This window comes from Octodon degus, unplaced genomic scaffold (genome assembly GCF_000260255.1).
Source record: "Octodon degus isolate 3935 unplaced genomic scaffold, OctDeg1.0 scaffold00223, whole genome shotgun sequence".
In the NCBI taxonomy this organism is placed as follows: Eukaryota; Metazoa; Chordata; class Mammalia; order Rodentia; family Octodontidae; genus Octodon; species Octodon degus.
The window spans coordinates 1,408,039-1,413,880 of record NW_004524799.1 but is presented as its reverse complement, the minus strand read 5'-3'; the positions used below and the strand labels follow the sequence as shown (position 1 = coordinate 1,413,880).

Below are 5,842 nucleotides of genomic sequence, written 5' to 3'. Positions count from 1 at the left end.
ACAAAATAGTTAGGATAAATTTACAGCTACTTTCACTTAACTCAATGAGAAGAAAGAGGTGTACTAACAGTGTTTGGACAGAATATCCTGTCTGCTTCTTGTGTTATGGATGGCCACTAAGAAGATAACAATGTACAATGTATTGATTATCAAAACTGTCCTATTAATCAGCTTTGAAACTGTCTCGTTCATATTTATTTCTCATTAAAAATAAATAAATAAATAAATAAATAAATAAAGTTAGTCGTTGGTTTGTGTCTGTCTCAGTTACTCTTCTCTCGTTGCTGGGACAAATACCTGACACCCAAAATGAAGGAAGGAAAGGTTTATTTAGCTCACAGTTACTGGAAGTTTCAGTCCATGTTCAGGGAGCTCCAAGGCAGAGCGGCAGAGAGCAACCTTGCCTGAGCAAAGAGCAAGAGCAACAGGGAGGAGTAGCAGCAGCTAGAGCAGCTAACTTCTCTTTCCTCCTTAGACTGAAATGCAAACTAATTGCCCCAGGGCAGGTGCAGCATCCACACCCACAGTAATCAATCACAAACTCCAGAAGCCACCCCAAGACTGCATGAGGCTTTGGGGGAACACCTAGACACAAACCATAGGCAACATCATTTTTTAAAAATCACCTTATCTCTTCTAATCACGGCTGCAGTGACATACGCAGATTTTGCAAGGCATAAGAAAACATGGGGCTGGGGATTTGGCTCAGCGGTAGAATGCTTGCCTAGCAAGCTGGAAGCCCTGGGTTCAGTCCTTGGCACCAAAAACAAAAAATAAACCTCTCCTAAGAAAACATAGTTTACTTGACACAATTTGGTGAAAGCAAACTGAAATATACCAAACAATTCTCAACCACATTATTTAGAAAGAAGAAAAATCAAAGACACTAATTGCCCACGATAGCTATTTATACAGTGAAGGGGTGCTGACTGCTCTGGAAATAGTTTAAATTCAATCCAGAAGGCAACCAATGGAGCCAGTGAAGACACATAATCTGGGAGGCGACATATTTCCTCAGGCAAAATGTAGGTATTGAGAGCCTGAAGAAGCAACACAAATGGGCCCTTAGTTTAGAAACCTCAGCGAGGCTACAAAGTAGGAAAAGTTTGCTCTCTTCTGTAGCTTGTTTCTCCACTGAAGGTCATTTCTTCAGCCATCTACCATCCTGAGGCTGACCCCGCCATGTCCCCAACTCAGCAGGATGAAGGCTTCTTTCTTTCTTCCACACCAACCAAAATGTACTGACCTCCTAGCTGATGCATAACAAGCCTGCTGTGTGATTAATTAGCACTGACTATGGTACAGAAACACACAGTCGTCTGGAGCTAACAGCGGCACAAGGAGCCTGAATTCCCATCTCACGCTGGGTGTCACGTAGGGAGCTGTGGTGGGGGACCATATTTCTTTGCCAAAGCATTTAGTTTGTGGTGCTTAAATTAGAGGATTCATATTAGATAAAAGGGAAAAAAATCAATAGTTGTATTCCTCCATATACATATAAGCCTGCTTGAATTTCTGAAGAATAACAGGAGCAATTAAGGTCCAATTTCTATTTCTCAAGTCATTCCTTCAGGAAATATATCTGAACAGCCTCAGTCTCTTGAGCCTTAGGGCTGTCTAACTCTTGTCAGACAATAAGAATCATCATCAAGTGCAGAATGGGCCAACGCAGCCATTGAAAGATAGTGACAGGTACATGTACACACCTCAGCACTTGGGAGGCAGAGACAGGAAGACAGCAAATTTGAGGCCACCTTGTGCTACCCAGTGATATCAAGTTTAGGACTGCATAGTAAGACTGTCTCAGAAAAAAACAAAACAAAAGACACTGTTTGGTAAGTGTCAATTGTATAGCAAGTTCACATCAAGTTCTTCAAAAAGGCTTTGTATCTACTCCGAAGTGACTGTCACACTACAAACATGACCCCTTTATTTCCAAAGAGTCCAAGTTAATGTGACCAAGCACAATTACTTTGGAGGAAGGGTGTAGGGTGGAACTGAAGCTAGACTGTGGAGCACTGGCAGTGTACGAGGCTGTGGACTGGCACCCTTCCATAACACCCTTCCATAGGTCTTTATTTCCTTTACTTTTCCCCAAAAGCTGCAGTAAGGTCATCACGATGTCCATTTTCCATTTCCCTGTACACTCAAATAGAAAAAACTTCCTTGCCACTGAAGTGGTAGAATCAAATCTGGCTACTCACACATGCCATTTCTCTAAAAATCAATGAAATAGAAATTGGACCTTAATTGCTCCTGTTACTCTTCAGAAATTCAAGCCAATGATGTTTAGAGCAGCAACAGCAGCAGCATCACTAGAGATGCACGTAGTAGGGCTTCCCTCCAGACCAACTAGATAAAAGTCTCAATTTTAAAAACTTGGAGAGTCGTGTTGATCGAGTCCTCCCAGGAATGCCAATGCTGCTTAAGTTTGACAGCCTCTGCCCCCGGACACACTGCCTCTCGCTGCCACCACAACCACATCGAGGGGGAGCTGGCCAGGTGTGTGTCTCTATCATGACCGCTGAGTTCTTGTGAGGCCAGGGACTCTGTGAGCACCCTGCTCCCAGATGAGCTTTTCCTCCCTCGTCAGAATCCTTTTGTTATCTGTCTCTAATGTCTTATGACAACGCTACCTCTGGGGCCCGAAACTCTTAGACCTTTGTAGTGATTTAATTTTTCACATTTGCCTTCCACTCAACAGCGCTTGGCAACAGTGGTTTGAAGAAAGCAAGGAACTCCAGAAATACTAGTTTGGAGTTCAGCGCACTAGGGAAGAACATCCAAATAGTGCAGGCGAGGGATCCTTCAGCAGAGGTACCAACAAAGGGGCCCCTGAATGGAGCTGGGATTATAGGTGGGCGCCACCAGGCCTAGTCTCAATTGCTGTCTCAGTACGCCCCGGGGGTGGGGCTAGTACAGCAGGACTGGGGATCAAAAGCCCGGGGGCCCTGCACCTGCTTGCAGGCTCTTTAATCCGCTGAGCTATTTGGCCGGCCCTTACCTAATTTTTTCTACCAATTTATATTCTTCCTTATAAATCTAACACTATTATTTCATCTCTAAAAATTCTAATTCCATAAATTGAGTACAACTTTATTGAAATATAAATGATATACAGTACAGATGAGCCTACATTCTTTGGGAAAACGTGTTTTTATTTTTGGATTTTTTGGACATATTTACCTCCAGATTCACCCATGCTGACAGATGGGTCAATAATACATTCTTTTGGGCTGTACTATATTCATTTGACTGTAGCTGGACAGTTGAGTTGTTTCTAGTCTTTAGCTACTATACATATGTTACAATGACATCTGCATGCAAGAGTTCTTTCATGCTGTCAGGTAAATACCTAAAGACAAAGTAGCTGTGAGGGTACATGTTGAATTTTTTTTTTCTTCATTTATATGTTTGGTACAGGATCTCAAACAGTTCAGACTCATAATGATTCTCTTGTTTTTGGCCTCCCAAATGCTGAGATTACAAGCATGCCCCACCATGCCCAGCCTCAATCTCTGGCTCAGCGCACCTTGGGGGCAGGATATATATTGAACTTTTGAGGAAGCCATTCAAACTCTTCTGAGGTGGTAAGACTAGCCCACAGCAAGGCACTGACTCCACCTTCTCTCCAATACTTGCTGTCATGACATTGTAGAGGTTCTATTATGTTGGGAGAGGTTATCTTGTGATGGATTTAATTTGTAATTCCCTATGGACATTGATCATCCTTTTGTGTGCTGATCTGGCACCTCTACACACTTTCAAACAGTGGTGAAGAACAGTGGTTAGAGTATCCTTCCTGGTCTCCTGATCCTAGGACAGCAAGTTAAGTCTTCCATCTCTAGGTATAAGGTTAGCTGTAGGGGTTTTTGTTTATCTTAGCAGGGTTGGATATTGAACCTAGAACCCTAAGATAGGTAAGGGTTCTATCATTGAGTTATCTCCCCAGCTCTTTTCATGTGGAGACAAGGCCTTACTAAGTTGCCCAGCCTGGGTTCAAACTTGGAATCCTCTTGCCTCAGCCTTCAAAGTAACTGGGAATTTAGGCATGTGCTATCACATCTGGCTAGTTATAGAATTTGCTCTTTTTTTCTTCATTATATAAGAGAAGTTCCCTTCTACTCCTACTTTACTGAGATTTTTTTTCTATAAAGAATTTTGGGTGCTTATTTGGGAAGCACATGCTGAACTTGGCACATACAGAGAGTCACAGGACCCCTGGGCAGCTCCCAGTTCCTAGAAAGTCTTTGGAAAATTTGCTAGCTAGCTTCAAGGACATAGAATTAAAGAATCAATATTGAAAATGTGATTTTTCACTACAAAGATATTTGTCTAAGGCAAGCTACAAAATGAGAACAGCACTTACAAGTGAAATATTTTATACAATATAACAAACTCAACATGGTCTTCTCTGTCGAGCTTAAAGAATTTTGAATTTTGACAAATTCCTTTACTCGATCTATTAAACAAATCTCATGATTTCTTTTCTAATCTGCCAGTGATTACTTGTTATTTTGAAATATTAAATCAAGTTTGCAGTCTCGTGCTAAACACTACTCAGTTGTGATGGATTATCATTTTTCAGGATTACTGGATTTTTTTCTCTAAAAATTTTGTTAGGAAGTTTTGCATCTGTATTCATAGGGAATATTGATTTGTGGTTTCTTTTCTAAATATGCTTTCCTGTAACTGGATTTGTATCAGAATAATGTTCAACACACAGAAAGAATTGGAAGTATCCCTCTCTCTCCAATTCTTTAGAAGAGTTTATAGAATGGACATTATTTATTACATGTTTGGTACACTTCCTCAGTGAGCACATTTTTTGTTTTGGCTGAAGGGCTACATTTCCTGTGGGCTTTAGAATCAGTTTATCAGTTTCTACAAAAATGCTCATAGTTTGATGAGGACTATACTGAATCTACAGATCAAATCAGAGAGAATGTTTTTGATGAATACTTTCACTTTTTTTCCTATATCTGAAAAAGTTTTTGCCTTCCTTTAAAAGCTTTTTAGCTGGATATGGTGGCACATAACTGTAGTCCCAGCTATTCAAGTTAGTGACACTCTGCCTCAAGCAACAACAAGAGCTGAGGATGTAGCTCAGTAGTAGAGTACCCCGTGTGCACCAAGGCCCTGGGTTCAATCCCCACTTCTTGCAAAATAATAATAATAATAATAATAATAATAATAATAAATGTTTATCCTTTGATTTGTATATACTACCAAATTGACATGCAGTTTAATAATAATACAGGGACTGGGGAGATGGCTCAGTGGAATAAGTGCTTCCCTGGCAAACACAAGTGCCTGAGCTCAATCCCTGGTTCTGCAAAAAAAAGAAAGAAAAAACAATAATACAAAGAAGCCAGGCGTAGTGGCTCAAGCCTGTAATCTTAGCACTAGACAGGCTGAGGCAGGAGGATCGCTGTGAGTTCAAGGCCAGCCCAGGCTACATAGTGAACTGAAGGCAGTGTGAACTACACAGTGAGACCCTGGCTCAAAACAAACAAACAAAAACCCCTCTTCTATCCTTACCTCAATTCCCACAATAGTAACATCTTGACACCTGTAATACAGTATAACAAGCATGATAATGTCACTGACATTGACAGTGAAGAGACAGAATGCTTTCGTCATCGCCCGGATTCCTCGGGTGCCCTTTGTAGCCATACCCATTTCCCTCCTTCTTCTCACCCCCTGCGTTACCTCGTAACCTAGGGCAATCCCCAATCTAGTTCTATAATTCTGTCATTTCGAGAATGGAACACCGGGCTGGAGAGATGGCTCAGTGGTCTAAAGCACCTACTTGGAACAAGCTTGGCAATGCACAGGGACC

The 5,842-nt window shown here is 41.4% G+C and overlaps 1 pseudogene; it reads right to left on the bottom strand.

Moving 5' to 3' along the window:
• Nucleotides 1–5,643, bottom strand: part of LOC101561232 — a 58,089-nt pseudogene extending 52,446 nt beyond the window's left edge.
• Nucleotides 5,644–5,842: the final 199 nt, after the last annotated feature.